The sequence below is a fragment of the Hemiscyllium ocellatum genome, chromosome 1 (genome assembly GCF_020745735.1).
Source record: "Hemiscyllium ocellatum isolate sHemOce1 chromosome 1, sHemOce1.pat.X.cur, whole genome shotgun sequence".
NCBI classification, from domain to species: Eukaryota; Metazoa; Chordata; class Chondrichthyes; order Orectolobiformes; family Hemiscylliidae; genus Hemiscyllium; species Hemiscyllium ocellatum.
Genome location: NC_083401.1, coordinates 23,941,520 through 23,965,077, shown reverse-complemented (window position 1 = coordinate 23,965,077; position 23,558 = coordinate 23,941,520). Strand labels below are relative to the sequence as shown.

Below are 23,558 nucleotides of genomic sequence, written 5' to 3'. Positions count from 1 at the left end.
GGTTCCAAGGGCAATAGAAACTTTACCTTTTTAACTTATTTTTATGTATTTCGCACTTTGGATTATTTTTGTAAACATTTGACTTGGGTGGCGGTGGGGGGGAGCGGTACAGGTAGTTAGCTGTTAGATTAGAATATAAACATGAATGTAAGATGTTCTGCTAATTTTGCAGTTTACTTACAAGGTGTGAGGCAAGCTAAATACTTCCATCATTTGATTATGAAGGACTTATAGATAGACATAGAACAATACAGCACAGAACAGGCCCTTCAGCCCACAATGTCCTAGCTTAAGTACCTATCCGTGTAACTATCCAATTGCAGCTTAAAGGTCACCAATGATTCTGACCTATGCCACTCCACTCTCTGGGTAAAGAACCTACCCCTGACATTCTTCCCCCCCCCCCCCCCCCCCCCCATACCTTCCGCCCTTCACCTTAAATTTATGTCCCCTTGTAACACTCTGTTGTACCCGGGGAAAAAGTCTCTGACTGTCTACTCTATCTATTCTCCTGATCATCTTATAAACCTCTATCAAGTCACCCCTCGTCCTTTGCGGTTCCAATGAGAAAAGGCCTAGCACTCTCAACCTATCCTCATACCTATTCTCCATTCCAGGCAACATCCTGGTAAATCTCCTCTGCACCCTCTCCAAAGCTTCCACATTTTTCCTGAAATGAGGCGACCAGAACTGCCCACAGTACTCCAAATGTGGCCTTACCAAGGTCCTGTACAGCTGCAACATCACCTCTCGACTCTTGAGTTCAATCCCTCTGATAATGAGCGCTAATACACCATACACCATTATGCAGTAACCATTTAAGATCCCTGGGGTCTGGGAGTCCAGAACAAGAGGGCATAGGTTTAGGATGAGAGGGAAAAGATATCAAAGAGCCCTAAGGGCAATTTTTTCACACACAGGGTGGTACGTGTATGGAATGAGCTGCCAGAGGAAGTGGTGGAGGCTGGTACAATTGCAACATTTAAGAAGCATTTGGATGGGTATATGAATAGGAAGGGTTTGGTGGGATATGGGCCAGGTGCTGGCAGGTGGGACTAGATTGGGTTGGGATATCAGCATGGATGGGTTGGTCTGAAGGGTCTGTTTCTATGCTGTACATCTCTGACTCTATAAACTAAGCAATCTAAATGAGAATAGGCCTAGAATAATAACTTTTTGATCTCAATGGTATCTTCTGTGAATGACATACAGTAAGCTTTATCTCTGTGTTCTTCTCAAAGCTGATTCGGCTTTTGATGAGTTTGACCACACCGTTCTGCTCCAGGGATTTCAAGACTGGGGGAACATTTTTATGGTCAGAGGAGAGAGATTTAAAAAATGAGGGGCAACTTTTTACACAGAGGGTGGTTCGTGTGTGGAATGAACCTTCTGAAGAAGTGACCAAAGGGTGTTTATAAATTTCTTAAGGACAAAAGGGTAACTAGGGAGAGAATCGAGCCCCTCAAAAATCAGCCCGGCGGCCTTTGAGTGGAGCCACAGGAGATGGGTGAGGTATTAAACCAGTATTTTGCGTCAGAGTTTATTGTGGAGAACATGGAGAATATAGAATGTAGGGAAATAGCTGGCAATATTTTGAAGCGGAGGTGATGACACACAAAAGTGGATAACTCTCCAGGGCCTGATCAGGTACCCTAGAACTGTGTGGGAAGCTAGGGATGAGATTGCTGGGCCCCTTGCTGAGGTGTTTGCATCATTGATAGTCACAGGTGCGGTGCTGGAAGATTGGAGGTTGGCTAACAGGGTGCCACTATTTAAGCACGTTGGTAAGAAAAAGCCAGGAAATTATAGACCAGTGAGCCTCATGTCAGTGGTGGGCAAGTTGTTGGAGGGTGTCCTGAGGGACAGGATTTACATGTATTTGGAAAGGTAAGACTGATTAGAGATAGTATGGCTTTGTGCAAGGGAAATCATGTCTCATAAACTTGATTGAGTTTTTTGAAGAAGTGACAAAGAGAATTGATGAGGGCAGAGCGGTAGATGTGATCTATATGGACTTCAGTAAGGCGTTCAACAAGGTTCCCCATGGGAGACTGGTTAGTAAGGTTAGATCTCATAGAATACAGGGAGAACTAGCCATTTGGTACGTAACTGGTTCAAAGGTAGAAGACAGAGGGTGGTGGTGGAGGGTTGTTTTTCAGACTGGAGGCCTGTGACCAGTGGAGTGCCACAAGGATCGGTGCTGGGTCCACTACTTCATTTATGTAAATGGTTTGGATGTGAACATAGGAGGTATAGTTAGTTTTATGTCAGTGTAGGTGTGTATTGTAACTTTTGAGAGCATGGAAGCTAGCAAGGATTGACTAAAAGCACAGTGTGCTGAACAACTTAAAAATCTAACAATTAACTGAAACAAATTGCTGGAGTTGCATTGCCATGGTACAAGTTCAAATTCACCAAATCAGTTTAAATTATGCCCCAGAGATCAAAATCCAATCTAATTTGAATTTAGTGTTTTGATGACATCAAACCAATGAAATCATGTGATGTTTTGGGGTAGAAACTGGATACTTTGAACAGTTATAGAGAGCGAACAGCAAAGAGCACCCACAAGTAAAGACTGCCAGCAGAAAAGCTCTGAAAGGTACCTGTCCTTAAGAAATTTGTGCAGCAGAAGACTGAAGCAGACATAGAGAAATCTACACAGAAAGTTCGACGTCTGAAGATGACAACTGGCTTTGAAATTGTTTTGCCATTAAGAGGGAATTTATTGGATCAGTATTGTAGACTGGGAGGTAAAAGATAGGTTTAAGAGAAAGGAGTTGTAAGTAGTGGTTCTAGTGTTCTCTGTTGGACTTAAATCACTTAATTGTTAATGTTCACTGTAAATAGTGAAATCTTGGAAATTTTTTACTTCTCAAAATCTGTTAGATTATAGCGCGAAGTGAGCTTCTGTGTGTCGGGTTGAAATTAGCCAAGGGGTTTACCCCATGTCATAACATTAGTAAGTTTGCAGTTGACACCAAAATTGATGATGTAGTGGACAGCGAAGAAGATTACCTCAGAGTATTATGAGATTTTGATCAGATGGGCCAATGGGCTGAGAAGTGGCAGATGGAGTTTAATTTAGATAAATGCAAGGTGTTGCATTTTGTAAAAGCAAATCAAAGCAGGACTTTTGCACTTAGTGGTAAAGTCGTACAGAGATTTGCTGAACAAAGACACCTTAGAGGGCAGGTTCGTAGTTCCTTGAAAGTGGAGTCGTAGGTAGATGGGATAATGAAGGAAGGTATTTGGTATGCTTTCCTTTATGGTCCGAGTATTCAGTACAGGAGTTGGGAGGTCATGTTGTGGCTGTTGGTTAGGCCACTTTTGGTTAATGTGCAATTCTGGTCTCCTTCCTATGGGAACGATGTTGTGAAACTTGAAAGGGTTAAGAAAAGTTGTACAAGGTTGTTGCCAGAATTGGAGGATTTGAGCTAAAGGGAGAGATTAAATAGGCTGTTTTCCCTGGAGTGTTGCAAGCTGAGGGATGACCTTTTTGTAAAGGTTTATAAAATCCATGCAGGGCATGAATAGGATAAAAAGCCAAGGTCTTTTCCCTGGGGTGAGGGAGTCCAGAACTAGAGGGCAAAGGTTGAGGGTGAGAGAGGAACATTTAAAACGTACCTAAGAGTCAACATTTTCACGTGTGTGTGTGTGTGTATGGAATGAGCTGTGAGAGGACATGGTGGAGGCTGGTGCCTCCTGCTGTCCCTCAGCAGCGCAATCTGAAAACATAATGTCAGGTTTCTCTCGCATGCTATTGTAACCTATCTCGACCTCAATACTACCCATGTCATCCAACCTCACTGCCTCTTGTTATCTGTAGACTCAACTGTTCCAATGTTTTCCTGAACTGCCGCACATTGTTTTTGCAATCCTGTGAATTGAGCTCAACCAAAGCTCTGACTATACCCTAACTTGCACTTGGCTTTCTTTGTGAGTCATAGCTCTGCTTGCTGGCCTTATTGCTCATAGTCCAGCCAAACTTTAAGTTTCAAAATTCTCAATTTTGGGATTTCAAATCTTTCCATTACTTCACACCTTCTTACCCCTTGTTGCATAGTGCTGTGATTTCAATATTCCTCCAATTCTTAAGGCTTAAGGACACCTATTTTTGAAGTTATAAACTCTCTAATTCTCACTGTGAATCTCTTTCTGCTTATGGTATATGCTATTGTTCATTATTTGTTTGTAAAGAATCTGTGAGATGCATAATGAAAACCATTATGGAACACTTCAACCCCAAGGCATCAATGTGGACTTCACCAGTTTCCTCATTTCGTCACCCCAGTTCCAAACTTCCAGCTCAGCACTGTCCCCATGACTTGTCCTACCTGCCTATCTTCCTTTCCACCTATCCACTCCACCCTCCTCTCTGTCCTATCGCCTTCATCCTACCCCCATTCATCGATTGTAGTCTTTGCTACCTTCCCCTCCCCTCCTCCCTGACCTATCGCCTTCATCCCCACCCCCACTCACCTATTGTACTCTAAGCTACTTTCTCCCCACCCCCATCCTCTTCTCATTTATCTCTCCATCCTTCAGGCACTCTGCCTCTATTCCTGATGAAGGGCTTTTGCCCGAAACGTCGATTTTCCTGCTCCTCGGATGCTGCCTGAACTGCTGTGCTTTTCCAGCACCACTCTAATTTAGAACCATGTATTGATTTATGCCCATTCTTTTTTCCTGTCAACAACATTAGTTCAATTTTTGCTTTTCACTTGGTTCATGGGTTGCAGATACTACTGCAGCAATATTGTCTATTGGAATTGCTCTTGAAAGTGCTGGTAAATGGAAGCACAGCAATGTGATGGGTGTACTTTCACAGTTTATAGAGTCAACACAGCAACAGACCCTTCAGTCCAACCAACCCCAGCCAAACATATTCCCAAACTAAACTAGTCCCATCTTCCTGTGCTTGGTCAGTTTCCATCCAAACCTTTCTTATTCATGAACTTGTTCAAATATCTTTTAAACATTTTAACTGTATCTGCATCTACCATTTTCTGACAATTCATTTCACACCATGAACCACTCAGTGTTTTTAAAAAGTTGTCACTCATATTTTTAAAAAATTTCACCCCTCACCTTTAATACTATGCCCCCTATTCCTGAAATCCCCCACTCTATGACCCAATACTCGGGATTTATCTACCTTTATGTATTTTGTACTCTCCATCATCTTCAAATGTTGCTCTTCATTTAAATAATCACCATCTGTATTCTTCTGGTCAAAGTTCACACCTCCCATGTTCTCACAATATAATTTACCTGTCTAAAATGCCACCTCCTACCACCCTCCATTTACTGTTAGTGACACTTAGGATTTTGATGCAGCGATCATTAAGGAATGACAAAATATTGTCGAAATTGTGTGGCTTGGAGGGAACTTGCAAGTGGTGGTGTTCCCATTATATCTGATGCCCTAATTCCCTAAATGGTAGAAGTCATAGGCTTGAAAGATACTTTTGAAGGAGGTTTGGTGAGTTTCTGCACCGTACGTTGTACATAGTATATACTGACCCTACTCTGGATTTACTGCAATAGAATACCAATCAAGCAGGTTGCTGTCCTCTGGACACTAAGTTTCTTGTGTTGTTCCTGTTGCACATATAGATGAAGAATATCCCATCATCCTCGTCCTAATTTGTGCCTTGTAGGTGGTGAATAGACTATAGGCATGCAGAGGTAAGTTATTTGCCACAAAATGTTTAACTACAATATTTATATGGCTGGTCCAGTCAGGTTTTTGTTAATGGTACCCCCCAGGATGTTGATGCTGATGGACTTGGGCCTGATGGAGTCATAGCAGTAGTTGTGCCTGGTACTTGTGCAGTGCCAAAGCTTGCCAATTGTTTCCAGAGACTGAATGTCATCCAGATCGTGCTGTTAATGTTTGCAAACTTTGTTATCTTAGGAGTTGCAAATACAACGAACAAGAATGAGTCGCTTGGCCCATCAAAGTCAGAGTGTGGTGCTAGAAATGTACAGCCTGTCAGGCAGCGTCTGAGGAGCACGAGAGTAGACTTTTTGACCATAAGCTCTTCAGCAGGAATGTGGGGGGGAGGGGATACTGAGAGCTAAATGGGAGAGGGGTACATAGCTAGGAATGAGATAAGTGGGGGTGATGGTGATAGGTCAGAGTGGAGACTGGAGGGGATAGGTGGGAAGGAAGGTGGACAGGTAGTTCAAGAGGGCGGTGCAGAGTTGGAGGCTTCACAGCAGGCTCCCAAGCACTGAGGATGTCATCTAGACAGGGAACGAAACGTCTGCAACACAAATTCCCAGCTCGGTGAACAGAACTACAACAGAGTTGGAGGGTTAGATCTGTGATACGGTGGGGGGAGGGGAGACAAAACAAACTGGTGAAATTGACATTGATTCCATGTGGTTGGAGGGTCCCAAGGTGAAAGATGAGGTGTTCTTCCTCCAGTTATGTGGCTAGGATTTGGCAGTGGAGGAGGCCCAGGACTTGCATGTCCTTGGTGGAGTGGGAAGGATGTTGTCCCGTTCCTGCATCAAAGCAAAACACTCAGACACACGGTATAGTTTTACCTCCTTCATCTTTATTCTGGGCCCTGGAGGGAGAGAGAACGATTATCCATGTGCACGGGGACATGGGTTCTCAGTTTTCTCTGGAACAGCAGATTTTTTTAAGGCAAGTTACAGGCAGCAGTGATGGAGGCAGGCCTCTGGCAGCAGCAGTGGTGGAGGTCCTGGGGAGGGGTCCAGAGTAAGTCCCAGGCAACACAAAAGCGAGTCCTGGGCAGCAGCAGTGGAGCTGGGCCTCTGGCAGCAGTAGTGGTGGAGGTCCTAGGAGGGGTCCAAGGTGAGTCTCGAGCAGCAGCAGTGAGGCAGGCCCCAAGCAGTAGCAGCAGAGGCAGGTCCGGGTAGCGTCCCAGAGACCAGCATTGGGAGTGGGTCCCAGGCAGCACAAACACTCCCTTGACCTGGGTGAGGCTCTGGCAGCAGCTGCGGAGGTAGGCCAATAGTAGATTCTTAATGAATTGTATCGTCACTTCAGAGAGGAGCATACATTTTGTTTGAGTGTTCAGTAGTAGAGACTAAGCCATCTGCTGTTAGGTAATGAATGAACTAATCTTGTTAACTGGATTCACATAATGAATACTTTTCACCTTGTTCACTGACTTTATGTACTGAATGATTCAACGAATGCTTTTCCATCTTGATAACCCACCACCGTTGCCTCCAGTACCTCCAGGGAATGGTCTCTGTAGAATGCTGAAAGGGGTGGGGAAGGATATATCTCACTGCTGGTGAGGTCTGACTGTAGGTGATCGAAATGGCGGAGGATGATGTGTTGTATCCAGAGATTGACTGGATAGAAGGTGAGGACCAGATGTGTTCTGTCCTTGTTGTGGTTGGAACGATGGAGTTTGAGGACGGATCTGCAGAAAGGTGACGAGATGCACTGAAGGGTATTGTTGACCACATTGGAGGGGAAATTGCAGTCCTTGAAGTAGGAGGCCATCTGGGATGTTCTGGAATGGAATTGGTCCTCCTGGGAGCAGATATGGCAGAGGAACTGGGAGAAAGGGGTAGTGTCTTTATAAGAAGAGGGGTGGCCCATCAAGCCCGTTGTGGCATTCAACATATTGTGGCTGATCTGGTTTTAACCTCTGTGCATTCTTGCAAATTTCTGAAATCTTTTTCAATAATTTATCTATCATTTCCTTAAACACATTAGATGCAGAATCTTTCAATATATTTTGAGGACCGGAATTTGAAAGACACTCAAAAGAAAATGCTTCACCATTTTAAATGGGCAACCTGGTATTTTTAAACTGTAACTAAATGGAACTGATTGATCACTTCAATTATTATTCCTGACCTTGAGAGACCAGAATATCATTGACAATTTTTGATTAGAGCCCTAGCCTGAGGAACACATGCACCAGTATCCTGAGATTGAGATGATTGAATTTCAACAATCTCCACCATTTTCCCTTTATGTTTGATGCGAATCTAATCAGTGCAGTGCTTTCTTCTGGTTCCTGTTGTCTTCAATTTTGTTTGAGGTAATTGATACCATACTCAACTATACTCTTGCCTTACCTCCCTCTTTTCCTCTTGCAGCTAACTGTTGATTATATTCCCATGGCTGTTATATGGTTCTAGTGGAACCCACAATAAGCAAACGCCTTGTTGCTGCATGTTATCACTGTTGACAATATCTTCTATCATTTTGAGGTTACACTGGAGCAATAGTTGGCAGGGTAATAAACTTGTGATTTTGATGCTACTGTTACACATGTACTGTAAATGCCTTGTAAGTAGGTCAAATGACTAAGCTAACTTCATCGAATGGAGTTGTGCTGACTTGTGGCTTTAACCATGTACTATGGTGTGTGGATATGGGTTTGTACATTTGCAATTTAAACATTTGAGCCTATGCCTATTTAACTTGGACCTTTTTAAAAGAAAAAAAATTCTTGGCAACATTTTTATACTTTCATGTGATTGCCTGTAAACATTACATTCTTGTGACTCAATGTTGACTGTTCCATTGGAGGACTGGTTGGTATTCTTTAAGCAATTATGCTCTGATATCAGCATCCAGTCAAACATGAAGGTTACTGCCCCACTTCTACCATCCAGCAGACTTTATCCACTGACCTCTTTTCTATTCTTTCCATGTCTTCCTTTGTTTCCAAAAACACCATTTGTTTCCCTAAATCTTGTTTTAAATATACAGGTATTACATACTGATCATAAGCATGGCGAAAAATGAGGACTGCAGATGCTGGAGATCAGAATCGAGAGTGTGGTGCTGGAAAAGCATAGCAGGTCAGGCAGCATCTGACGAGCAAGAGAATTGACGTTTCGGGCATAAATCCTTCAGGAATGAGGCTTGTGGGTTGGGGCAGAGAGATGAATGGGAGGGGTGGGGTGGAGGAGAGGTACCTGGGAAAGTGATAGGTGGATGAAGGTGGGGGAGAAGGCAATCGATCAGACGGGGCAGTGATGGAAGGGTCGGTGGAGGGGGGGGAGCGATACCAAGCTGGAGGCTTGGGACTGGGATAATGTGGAGGGCGGGGGGGAAGGAAATCAGAACGCTGTTCCATTCCTCTTTTATCCCATGTGGTTGCAGGCTTCCAAGGCAGAATATGAGGTGTTCCTCCTCCAAGCATCTGGTGGTAACGGTTTGGCGGTGGAGGAGACCCAGGAGCTGCATGTCCTTGATGGAGTCAGGAGAGGCGGGTGGGTGAAGTGTTCAGTCACAGGGTGGTGGGCTTGGTGGGTACGGGTGTCCCAGAGATGTTCTCTGAAACTGTCCACAAGAAGGCGTCCTGTCTCCCTTTATGTAGAAGAGACACATCGGGTGCAACGGATGGAGTAGGTAACATTGGTAGAGGTACAGGTGAATTTCTTACAGATGAGACTCCCAGGTCCATGCCCACCTTCCACTCCTGGCAGCTTTCGCTACCAATGCAGGAAGTGTAAACCTGCGCCCACACCACTCCCCTCACCCCCATCTTAGGACCCAAGGGATCCTTCCACACCTGTCAGAAATTCAGCAGTACCTCTACCAAGAACAAAGACATGCAAGAGAATTTCTAGAAGCATAGCATTCCAACTGGAACTCTCACCAAAATCATCGTGTTAGACCCCATCTACCACCCCCTGACAGAAGGAACAGGTGACTTCACCACAAGAAATGACATCACCGACCCAAAGAAACCCAAACATATGTATAGAAAGCAGGATTATCAGCAGTGCTTTGCCTGAGGCCCATTGAAGATGTCACCTAGTAGGGTGACGAAACGTCTATAAATGAACCTTCCAGCTCAGTGAGCAAACTTATATCCAAAACCTCACCCTGAGCTACAAATCTTCTCAAAACTCACTTACCTCTACCAATGTCATCTACTGCAACTGTTGCATCTGGTGTGGTCCCCTCTACATTGGGGAGTCAGGACGCCTTCTTGCGGATTGTTTTGCAGAACATCTCTGAGACGCCCGCGCCCACCGCCCCATGACTGAAGACTTTTTTTATTTAAATGCATTCATCACCCTGTAATCATCTTGGATTTTATTCACAGTCCAGTTTTTGGAAGATGATGGCCAATGCATGTAGGTTATCAAACCTTGGGCATTTATCAGCTTTCGATGTCTTTATGTTGTCTGGCACTTTTTCTCCTCTTAATGCTGACTTCTTTCTATTTCTTCTTAGCATGTAGGGGAAAATATACACTGCTATTTCCTTATTCTCGATGAGCAGTTGTCATATTTCAGATTGTAAGGAACCTAAATTTGTCTCCGTTAAGTGGATATGAGGAATGTCAAATCAGCCATGATCCTATTGAATAGGAGAGCAGGCTTGAGGGGCCAAACAGCTGACCTATTCTTAATAGTTACCTGCTGGGTTCTTTAAGTGTTTTTTTTTGCATCCTTCAAAGCAAACTGTAAGAGCTTCTACATGGACCTTCAAGTTTACTCTCAAACAATGTTTCTCCCCTTTAACCAGTTTCTTTGTCTTCCTTTGCTCAATTCGAAATTGCTCCCAATCCTCATGATTGCTGAATACTTTGCGTGATTTTCCCTTCGATCTAATGCTATCCTTAATTCATTTTGTTATCCATTGTTGGGCTGATTTCCCCGATGTTTTTGTCCTCTAGAAAGAAATATATAAGTATTGAAATACATGAATTTGTTTTTAAAATAATAGCCATTGCTTATCCACCTCATGTCTTTCACTGAAATTGTAGCCAGTTTATGCCTCATCCTCATGATTTCCTTTTATATTTAGGACCCAGCTTTGGATTAAACTTGTTTATTTTCTGTTGCATTGAAGAATGCCATCAAATGTGGTAACACTTTCCTGAAGGAATTTGCACAAGCAGATTATTAATGAATCCTTCCTGATTGTGTAATACCAAATCTATGGTTGCCTGTTTCCTGGTTTGTTCCTCATAATATCAGTCTTAAAACAAATTTTGTACACAATTCGTGAGCCACTGAATAATTGTACATGTGGTTAGGGGACAGGGGACAAAATATTTACAACACACATTCCCAGCTTGGCGAACAGAACCACAACAACGAGCACCCGAGCTACAAATCTTCTCCCAAACTTTGAACATGTGTTTTGCCCATTCTGTGTGTAGATTAAAGCAATCGATGATTACTACAGCCTTCTTGGTATGTGCATGTCTTGTTTTATTTCAATTTGTTTATTACTGAGTTTTGTATGTTACCTGAAATGTTTTCTGCCTCTTGCTTATTAGCTGTACTGAGACTGATCCTGATTATTCATTGAGATTTTCTGAGCAAATATGCTTTTCCACTATTGGACTCCCTTTCTTTTTTTTTTGCCTGTTCTTCCAAAATATTGAATAATCTTAGCCTTGGATACCCTGCAATCTTGTCTGTATTTCGATCATATTGTATCCTGTTACAACTACTGTGCGTTCAGATACGGTACCTGACTGAATGGAATGCATCGCATCATAGGATATTAAAAGAAGTAGCTACAGAAATAGGGTGTGCTAGTAGTAGTCTGCAAGAATCTTTAGATTCTGGCAAAGTCCCAGAAGTTTGGAAAACTGTCAATGTAGCATCTTCTTTTAAAAAGGGAAGAAGACAAAAACCAGTGAATTAGCTTAACATCCATCATTAAGAAAATGCTAACATCTGTGATGAAGGATGTAATAATAGAGCACTTAGAAATATAAAACATGATTAAGCAGCATCAGCATCACTTCCCAAAGAGAAAATTATGTCTGATAAATTTTAAAAAATTTCAGGGAAGTGACAAGCAAGATAGGTAAAGAAGAGGCAGTGGGTATAAGAAGACAATTGATAAGTACTGTGCAGTTGGCTACTTAAGATAAGAGCCCATCGTGTTGGAAGTAATATGTCGTCATGGATAGAGGATAGGCTAACTAATGAAGAAGTCAGTGTTGGCCTGATGATTGTGAATGCTCTGTGGATTATCAGAATTTTTACTTGTAACTAATGGAGTCCCACAAGGATCAGTGCTGAGGCCACAAATATTTACAATATGCAATAATGAATTAGATGAAGAATGTGCTGTCGCTAAGTTTGTGGACGACACAGGTGGGAAGACAATTGGTGAGGATGACCGTCTACAGAGGGATTCACCAAGTCAAGTGAGTGGACAGAAACTTGACACAGAATACAATGTGGGAAAGAGCATACATCAGAAGGAAGAAAAGAAGAGGTGATTATTTAAAGGGAGCACGACTATAGAAAGCTATAGAACAGATGGGTTTTTAAAATATTCATTCACAGAATGAGGGCATTGCTTATTATTGCGTAGAGGACAGTTAAGAATCAACCACATTGCTATGGCTCTGAAGTCACATGTAGGGCAGACCAGTTAAGAATGGCAGTTCCTTTCCTGAAAGGGCATTAGGGAAACAGATGGACTTTTTCAACAATTGAATTTGTGGTCATCCAGATTCCAGATTTTTATTGAAATAACATTCTACCATCATCTGTGCTGGGATTTGAACCCAGATCCTCGGAACATTACATGGATCTCCGGGTTAACAATACAGTGACAATATTGCTCGACCACCATCTCCATGAGAAGGAGTTTGGGAGTTCTTGAACACAATAAGCTAGGATTTTAGTTCAACAGGTAATGGGTAAGGTAAATGAAATGTTGAAGTTTTAATTCCAAGGCAATGGAGTATAAAGTGGGGAGGTTTTATGACAACTATACAAGGCACTAGTCAGACCACACCTGAAATACTGTGACCGGTTTTGTCTAAGGAAAGATATATTGCCTCTGGAGGCAATCCAGAGAAGATCACAAGCTTGATCCTGAAAAAAGGTGGGATTGCGGCACGGTGGCTGTGATTAGCAGTGCTGCCTCACAGTACCAGGGTCCCAGTTAGATTCCAGCCTCTGGCGACTGTCTATGTGGAGTTTGCACATTCTCCCTGTGTCTGTGTGGGTTTCCTCTGGGTGCTCCAGTTTCCTCCCACAGTCCAAAGATGTGCAGGTCAGGTAAATTGGTCATGCTAAATTGCCCATGGTGTTAAGTGCATTCGTCAGAGGGAAATGGGTCTGGGTGGGTTACTCTTTGGAGGGTCGGTGTGGACTGGTTGGGTTGAAGGGCCTGTTTCCACACTGTAGGGAATGTAATCTAAATCTAATCTATTTTATGAGGAGAGGCTGAATAGGTTGGGTTTGTACTCTAAAGATTAAAAAAATGAGACGTGACCGTATTGAAACTTGGAGGACTTGACAAGGTAGATACAGAGAGACTTTTTTTTTCTGCTTGAGAGTCTGTAGAATTTTTTTTTACTATGGAGTGATGTTAAGACTGGGTTGTTACGTATGTTCGAGACTGAAGCAAACAGAATTTTAATGAGTAATGGAATGGAAGGTTATATAGTGAACAGTATAGCACATAGTGGCCCACCATGATTGTACCAACTATGATCCCATTCTAAACCAATCCAATCTGTCTGCAAATGGTCCTTGTCTATTTATTCCCTGACTGTTGATGCCTATGGAAATGTCTCTTAAATATTGCTGTCATATCTGCTTCTGCTGCTTCCCTTAGCAGTGTGTTCCAGCTATCTACCATATTTTTTTTTAAAAAACCTGTCTTGCCCATCTCCTTTGAACATTGCCCCTTTCACCTTAAATCTATGCCCCCTAGTAGAAAAGAACATAAGAACTAGGAGCAGGAGTAGGCCATTTGGCCCTTTGAGCCCCTTCTGCCATTCAATAAGGTCATGGCTGATCTTTTCGTGGAGAACAAAACTGTAAACAGCACTCAGCGGCACCTAGTACAGCTGTAACATGACCTCCCTGCTTTTAAACTCAATCCCTTTAGCATTGAAGGACAAAGTTCCATTTGCCTTCTGAATTACCTTTTGTACCTGGAGAGCAACCTTCTGTGATTCATGCACAAGGACACCCAGGTCACCCTGCATAGCAGCATGCTGCAACCTTTTAGCCATCCAATAATAGTCCATTTTTCTGTTCATTCTTCCAAAATGAATGACCTCGCATTGGAATACGATGTTAGTTAATGTGGCTGGCCTACTACTTCCATAGTCTTATTGCATTTTTACATTTTTTTGTATTATGGCCCTACTTGCCCTAGATTCTCTGCCTTCCATTTTTGCTCTTTACTTTTCAATCTTCAATTTATAACTTTGTTTCCTTTTCTTCTGGCTTCTCTTTCAAGTTTCTATATCCGTCACACTAGTTTAAACCTCCTCCCACAGTGAGTGAATGCAAGGGTGATCTCCTTGCAATCGATCCTGTAAGTGTGCTGTTGCAGCGTCCAGCAGTGATTTTTTTTTTAATATAAAAAAGCCATCTTACTTGTTGATCGTACGTTGTTGTGTTGGCCTGTTGTTGCACAGGTAGTGCCCCTGCCTCTGGGCCAGAAGGTCAAGTCCCCACTTAACACAGGTGTGTTTGAACAGGTTGATTTTTTTTTGTTACACATTAACTCAAACCCATATGAAAATTATCCTAAATTGCTGCAATCATCTTGATTCCAATTGCTACTTTAGTGACCGTCTATACATGTTTACTCCTTTCCAGAATGACTCCATTTCATTCTAGTTTCAATCAACTGGCAGCTGTCCAGTTCTGTGCTGAAGTGACTATTTATGCAAGATGGCAGTATATGTTGCCAGGCACCAGCTAGCATGACATTGAGCCAAATATCATTCTTGCCAGCCTGAATCACAATATTTCCTCTGGATTGGCTGCCTTCGATCCTTGTGTCTTGAGAAATCATTTAGGCAGTTCCTGTCTTAACTGGGGTTGTCAATGTCTATCAACCAATAAATTAAGGGCAACATTAAGGTCCTCAAAACTGTCACCTGCTAATTTGCTTATGATGAGGGTTTTAATAAGGAATTTTTTCACTTAAGATCGTATCCTTCTTTCACCTGAGTAATTAATAAACAGCAGATGAGGATGTGCAAATTGTCTGTGTGTACTCTTTTTAGATTATCTCTTGTGAATAACTAATTAAGTTTAAAGAATGTCACCTAGAGTTTCTTACTGGATACTTGCCCTGCTCCTGCTGACTTCAATCTCTGCTCCCCACTGGCATTCTGTAAAACATTTTGAAATTATTTTGCAAGGGGCAATAACTGTTTGAATGTGGTGCTACTTGGAAGCAATAGGATGCCTTCAGTCTGGTATGAGTCATACTAACAGATTAGCTGGTGAGGTAATGGTCTTTGGAGAGACAGGAGGATGGATGATGTCACCTTGTTTCACACTGCATCTTCAGATACCTACAGTAAGAGCTGAGACTGGATTATAAATTACTCAATGTGTCATTGAGAAGTTCCCCTGTTAATCTCTTCCCTTTTTAATTAGGAATTTTCAGTAAAATGCCAGTTTGCCAATGATGTAAAATAATTTGCTGTGCTCAGCTTTTAAATTCAGCCTCATGACTGTGGAACAGATGTAGTACAGCCTCACTGCGCTGATGTAATTTGCTGCAGTCTGAATCCTTTCTGCATATAACTGCAGCCATGAGATGATCCTTCATGGGATTGGGGGGAGGAGGGAATTCATAAAGTTTCCTGCAGTAAAATGTGCAAGTCTAGAAATCATTTTGGTTACATATTGAGAAATTAAAAACTTGTGCTTGTGCTGCAAGTACATGTATCAACCTGAGTTTTGTAACTCATGCAACATTGCTCAGTAGATGGTATAATTTGGCTGCATTTCTCATGGCCTTAAAAGATTTTCTGTGCCTTTTGATTGCTTAGTTAAGGCAAGTGTGATAGAGAATGCATGAGATAAACAAACACACAAGTGAGAAAGGAGTAGTGCTTTTGGTTTCAGAACCTCGTGGTTATGAGGAGGATTTGTGAAATGTAAACACTAGTTGTGCTGAAATGGTTTTATAGCATACAGCCTAGGTCAGTGAAAATTTGGTGCTGTGAAACAATGTGGCAGATGAAAGAAAGTCCAGGATTGTCACAACTCTGTTCAGATGATTTGATTTCTTTACTGTCACAAGTACTTTGTTACAAAATACAGTGAACAATGTTGTATGGTGTTGCCATTCTTTGCCATCTTAAAACAGAAAAATAAACTGTATCAAGGCAGAAAAAAAGTTATTTCAACTTTACAGTCCTTAAGTACTCACCCATGTGGATGATGGAATCCAGTGCCACAAGGAGGGAGAATGACAACTTTTGCTAATTATTTAGCTGATTATTAAATTTTGCGATTATTTGTATTGGTGGAATTTGAATTTGATAAAATTCTGAAACCAAAAGCTAGTTTGTGAATGACTATGTAACACTTTTTTTTTAGATTAGACTTACAGTGTGGAAACAGGCCCTTCGGCCCAACAAGTCCACACCGACCCGCCGAAGCGCAACCCACCCATACCCCTACGTTTACCCCTTACCTAACACTACGGGCAATTTAGCATGGCCAATTCACCTGACCCGCACATCTTTGTGACTGTGGGAGGAAACCGGAGCACCCGGAGGAAACCCACGCAGACACGGGGAGAACGTGCAAACTCCACACAGTCAGTTGCCTGAGTCGGGAATTGAACCCAGGTCTACAGGCGCTGTGAGGCAGCAGTGCTAACCACTGTGCCACCGTGCCGCCCCACCCACTTGTTTGTTTGTTTTTTAAAACAGATAATCTAGTTCACCTTAAGGAAAGGATATCTGCTGTCCTGCATGTAGCTCCAGACCCAGAGCAATGTGTTGACTGTAGCTACCATCCGAAGAATTATAGATTAGATTAGGTTACTTAGTGTTGTTGTGGTTCTGCTCGCCAAGCTGGAAGTTTTTGCTGCAAACGTTTCGTTCCCTGGCTAGGGAACATTATCAGTGCTGTTGGAGCCTCGTGTGAAGCGCTGCTTTGATGTTTCTTCCGGTATTTATATTGGTTTGTTCTTGCCGCTTCCGGGTGTTAGTTTCAGCTGCAGTGATTTGTCCACTAATCAGGAATGGACCCGGACCATAGAACAGGCTATCACTATAGGACAGAACAGGACAACACTCCGCAAAAAAACAGCACTAAGAGAAAAAATGGACAAACTAACACACAAAAAGGAGGACACTACAACACACAACTGGGTTAAAAACCTCTCCCACAGACAGCTCACAGACATGGAAAGAACTATGCTGGCCAAGGGACTCAAATACAACCACAGGGATGCCAACACAGCAGACTTCCTAGCAGCACTAGAAAGCACACTCAGGAACAATGGACTGACAGAAGAGACACAACAAACAGTGAGACAAACGGTAGTACCCATGATGATAAGAAAACGACAAACACATAAACTCAACACCAAGGAGAGGGAAGCACTGAAAGCACTGAAAAATGACAAAAACATAATCATACTACCGGCAGATAAAGGCAGAATGACGGTCATCCTAGATAAATCAGACTACATCAGTAAAGCACAACAACTACTCGCAGACACCAACACCTACCAAATGAAGGATTCCGACCCCACACCACAACTTGCCAATAGAATAAACAACACACTAAGGAATCTACAAAAAAACGGACAGATAACCAAAGCGGACCAGCAAAGCATGAAACCTGAAAGCAACAACACCCCCAGATTCTACGGACTACCTAAAGTACACCAACCAGACATCCCACTCAGACCCATAGTATCACTACCAGGGACACCAGCATACAAACTGGCCAAAGAACTACAACAAAAACTGAAACACCTAGTCAGCGGATCCAAACACTCCATACAATCAACACAGGAATTCTTGGACATCATCAGGAATACACACATAGACAAAGAAGAAACCATGGTATCATTCGACGTGACGGCACTGTTCACATCGATTGACAAAACCCTAGCCAGAGAAACAATAGCCAACCTACTGGACATACACAACAGAACACAGGAGGCCGAACCTATCAACAAGGACGGCATACTTAAACTACTGGACCTGTGCCTCACCACACACTTTACATTCAATAATCAGATATACGAACAAATCAACGGAACACCCATGGGATCACCAATCTCGGGACTCATAGCAGAGGCAGTTATGCAAAGGTTAGAACATACAGCCATACCACAAATCCAACCCAAACTCTGGATCAGATATGTGGATGACACCTTTGTAATCATCAAAAACACAGATATAGAAAAAACACACCGAATCATCAACGCCACACTCGCAGGAATCCGATTCACACAAGAAGAGGAAAAGGATAGCCAACTCCCATTCCTAGACGTGTTAGTAGAGAGAACACCCAACGGAGAATTCACCACAAGGGTACACAGGAAACCAACACACACAGACCAAGTCTTAAACTATGAAGGTAACCACCCCAACACACACAAACGAAGCTGCATCAGGACACTATTCAAAAGGGCCACAACACACTGCAGTACACCAGAACTGCGAAAAGAGGAAGAGGAGCACCTATACAAGGTATTCGCCAAAAACGGATACCCACGCAACTTTATCACCAGATGCCTAAGAGATAGACCGAGGAACGAGGACATGCCACAACCAAAAGGACTAGCCACTCTACCATACGTCAGGAGCGTCTCAGAACTGACAGCCAGACTACTGCGACCCTTAGGACTCATAACAGCACACAAACCAACATCCACGCTCAGACAACAACTCACTAGAACAAAGGACCCAATACCCAGCATGAGCCAAACTAACGTAGTTTACAAAATACCATGCAAGGACTGCACAAAACACTATATAGGACAAACAGGAAGACAGCTAACAATCCGCATCCATGAACATCAGCTAGCCACAAAACGACACGACCAGCTATCCCTAGTGGCCATACACTCCGACAACCAGCAACATGAATTTGACTGGGAAAACACCACTATCCTAGGACAAGCCAGACAGAGAACAGCCAGAGAATTCCTAGAAGCATGGCATTCATCCCCAAACTCCATCAACAGACACGTTGACCTGGACACCATATACAAACCACTACAGCTGAAACTGACACCCGGAAACGGCAAGAACATCCATCAACAGACACATCGACCTGGACCCCACATACAAATCACTGCAGCTGAAACTGACACCCGGAAGCGGCAAGAACAAACCAATATAAATACTGGAAGAAACATCAAAGCAGCGCTTCACACGAGGCTCCAACAGCACTGATGATGTTCCCTAGCCAGGGAACGAAACGTTTGCAGCAAAACCTTCCAGCTCGGCGAGCAGAACCACAACAACGGATACCCGAGCTACAAATCTTCAATCAGATTTTAGTTACTTAGTGTGGAAGTAGGCCCTTCGGCCCAACAAGTCCACACCGACCCTCCGAAGAGCAACCCACCCAGACCCATTCCCCTACATTTACCCCTTCACCTGACACTACAGGTAGCTTAGCATGGCCAATTCACCTAACCTGCACATCTTTAGACTGTGGAAGGAAACCGGAGCACCTGGAGGAAACCCATGCAGACACAGGGAGACTGTGCAAACTCCACACAGACAGTTGCCCGAGGTGGAAATTGAACACTGGTCTCTGGCTCTGTGAGGCAGCAGTGCTAACCACTGTGCTGCCCATAAGCAGTAAATGTTAGCCGAGCTAGTTACTTGCTTATTACTTGAATTCATTTTTCTTTAAATGTTGTTGTCTGAAAGGAGCATTACAGCAAAACAAAAACACAATATTTTTGTTGAAAGCTTTTCTTCAATAGAAACCAGAAGAAATAGTTTAATTACCAGCTTCAGTGAAACCCATTTGTGAGCCAAGGTCTTGTTTTGTACTGAGACAAAATTCAAAGTTAAATCCTTCCCCTTCATGGAACCCAGTACCATACTGGTAGGTTAATGTTTGTTGGAGATTGAGATGTTTACTAAGATTATTGTTTCAAGTTACTTCATCCAACAGTTCTATTGCTCCTGTAAAGACATCCTTTATAAACCTTTTGTGTCGAGTGCCAAAATTGCAACAGCTATCTTGCTGCAAGTCGAGCAATAGTCTGAAATGGTTATACTCGTAGAATCATACCTTGCAGTCACTGTCCCAGACAGCAGCATTGCCATCTCTGGATATGTCTTGTCCCACTGGCAAGACGGACCAATGCAGTCGAAGAAGTTGCCCAGGACGTCCTCAACATTGACTCTGGACCTCTCAAAGCCTTGAGGTCAAGTCTTCAGATTAAACATGGGCAGAAAAACCTGCTGATTGCCTTGTACTATCATCTGTCTATTGATGAATTGGTACTCCTCAATGTTGAGCCACTCCTGGAGGAAGTAGTGAGAGTGGAAATGGTGCAAAATGTACTCCGGGTGGGATTTTCAATTCCCATCACCAGCAGGGGTTTGATAGCAGCACTACTGATCAAGCTGGTGGGTCCTAAAGGACATAGCTGATAGACTGGGTCTGTGGTAAATGATGAGGGAACCAACATGAGGGGATAATGTACTTGACATCATCCTTACTAATGGGCAGATACAGTCATGGACAGACGCATCGGTAAGTGGCCACTGGATGCTCCTCCTGGAGATGAAGTTCTGCCTTCACATTGCACATCGTGTTGTATGTGAAATGGGACAGACTTAAAAGATTTAGCAACTCAAGCCTGGGCATATCTGTTTACAGCTTTGCTGACGACACCACTGTTGTAGGGCAGATCTCAAGCAGTGACAAGGCAGAATACAGGAAGGAGGATGAGTGCTTAGTAGCATGATGGAAAGACAACAATCTCTCCATCAACATCAGTAAAATGAAGGAACTGGTCATTGATTTCAGGAAGCAGAGTGGAGGGCATGGCCCTGTTTGCATCAATGATGCTGAGGTGGAGATGGTCAAGAGCATCAAGTTCCTAGGACTATCACCAAAAATCTATTCTGGTCCACAAGCAGTGCAGTGGTCAAGAAAGCACAGCAACATGCACTTCCTTGGGATGCTGAGGAAATTTGACATGTCCAGAAGAACTCTTGACAACTTTTATAGCTGCATCATAGAAGGCATTCTATCTGGATGCATCATAGTGTGTTGTTGCCACTGCTCTTCCCAAGACTGTAAGACAAACTCCAGTCAATCATGCAAACCAGCCTCCCATCCATTTACTCCATCTATACTTCCTGCTGCCTTAGGAAAGCAACCAACATAATCAAAGACCACCCCCCACCCTAATTATACTCTCTTCCACCCTCTTCTGTTCGGAAGAAAATACAAAAGTTTGTATACATATACAAATAGATTCAAGAACAGCTTCTTCCCTGTTGTTATTAGACTTATGAATGGACATCAAATTTTAAATTTAATGTGTTCTTGCTGTTTATGTACCTTTCTGCAGCTGTAACATTGTATTCCTTGCTCTGTTCTATTACCCTAATGCACTTTGTACTGCGTACAAAACAAAACTTTTCTCTGTACCTAGATACATGTGACAATTATAAATCAAATCCAGTATTCCCCACTCAGCCGCTATCTTCAAGTCAGCACCTTACATGCCTAAAACTGAGGTATTAACATGTTGAAGCTACCAAACAGGACAATGTTTGTGCCTAATAGCATAAGCAGCAAGTCGTGAATGGTGGTTGACAATGAAATAGCTCTCTGGTGGAGCAGTCTCTACAAATATCCTCATCCTCAATGACGGAAAAGTCCAACATATCCATGCAAAATAATAGGCTGAAGTATTCCCAGCTATGTTCAACCAGAAGTGCCAAATGTATGATCTATCTTGGTTGCTTTCAGTGGACCCCATCATGACCGATATCAGTCTTCAGCCAATTTGATTCACTACATGTGATATCAAGAAATGGTTGGAGGCACTAGATACTGTTAAAGCGACGGGCCATGACCACATTCTGACAATAGTAGAAGGCTTGTTCTCCACAGCTAGTTGCACCCTGAGCCAAGCTGTTCCAGTGTTCTACAGCACTAGCATTTACCTGACTTGGATAGTTGCCTGGGTGTGTCCTACGCACATTGGAGGACAAATCTAACCAGACCAATTACTGTCCAATCAATCTCCTCTCGATTCATCAATGAAGTGATAGAAGGTGCCATCATTAGTGCTGTCAAGCAACACATGCTCAGTAATGACCTGCTCAGTGACGTCCAGTTTTGGTTTCGTTAGGATCACTCAGCTCCTGGCTTCATTACCGCCTTGGTTCAAACATGGATGAAAGAGCCGAATTACAGGACTGAGATGAGAGTAGCAGCCTTTGACATCAAGACCATGTTTGACTGTATGGCCTGAAGGTGACCTAGCAAAACTGGAATCAGTGGTTGTCAAGGGGCAAACTCTGCAGTTGGAGTCAGTCATAAAGCACATAAACAGCCATGGACAATCTGAGAGATGCATAATATTGAGCAATACCAATAATACATTTTGAAAAAGTGAACTTGAAGAGAGAATGTAGTGCTGTTGTGATTAGCAGGAACTAACTGATTCAATCTGCATCCTCTACTGTATGGTTTATGTTTTCATACACTTTACATTTCAGTGCTTTTCTTATTTTTGCAAGTGAGCCCAACCTAGGCGTACTTGTAGTTTTCATGCTCTGCATGTTCAAACTTGGTCAATCTATTGATGTGTAGAACTGGCTCAAAGGTAGAAGACAGGGTAGTGGTGGAGGGTTGTTTTTCGGACTGGAGGCCTGTGACCAGTGGAGTGCCACAAGGATTGATGCTGGGTCCTCTACTTTTTGTCACTCACGTAAATGATTTGGATGTGAGCATAAGTGGTACAGTTAGTAAGTTTGCAGATGACACCAAAATTGCAGGTGTAGTTGACAGCGAAGAGGGTTACCTCAGATTACAACAGGATCTTGACCAGATGGGCCAATGGGCAGAGAAGTGGCAGATGGAGTTTAATTCAGATAAATGTGAGGTGCTGCAGTTTGGGAAAGTAAATCTTAGCAGGACTTATACACATAATTAGATTACTTAGTGTGGAAACAGGCCCTTCGGCCCAACAAGTCCACACCGACCCGCCGAAGCGCAACCCACCCATACCCCTACACATACCCCTTACCTTACACTACGGGCAATTTAGCATGGCCAATTCACCTGACCTGCACATCTTTGGACTGTGGGAGGAAACCGGAGCACCCGGAGGAAACCCACGCAGGCACGGGGAGAATGTGTGGAGTTTGCACAGTCAGTCACCTGAGGCAGGAATTGAACCCAGGTCCCTGGCGCTGTGAGGCAGCAGTGCTAACCACTGTGCCACCGTGCCGCCCCTAAAGTTAAGGTCCTAGGGAGTGTTGCTGAACAAAGAGACCTTGGAGTGCAGGTTCATAGCTCCTTGAAAGTGCAGTCGCAGGTAGATAGTATAGTGAAGAAGGCCTTTGGTATGCTTTCTTTTATTGGCCAGAGTATTGAGTACAGGAGTTGGGAGGACATTTTGCGGCTGTACAGGACATTGGTTAGGCCACTGTTGGAATATTGTGTGCAATTCTGGTCTCCTTCCTATCGGAAAGATGATGTGAAACTTGAAAGGGTTCAGAAAAGATTTACAAGGATGGAGAATTTGAACTATCGGGAGAGGCTGAACAGGCTGGGGCTGTTTTCCCTGGAGCATTGGAAGCTGAGGGGTGACCTTAGAGGTTTACAAAATTTGA

At 43.1% G+C, this 23,558-nt stretch overlaps 1 protein-coding gene across 2 annotated transcripts in view; it reads left to right on the top strand.

Moving 5' to 3' along the window:
• The window catches only part of eif2ak3 (eukaryotic translation initiation factor 2-alpha kinase 3), a 77,049-nt gene that overhangs the window by 11,353 nt on the left and 42,138 nt on the right, over positions 1-23,558 (top strand). The gene's annotated exons all lie outside the window — the stretch shown is intronic.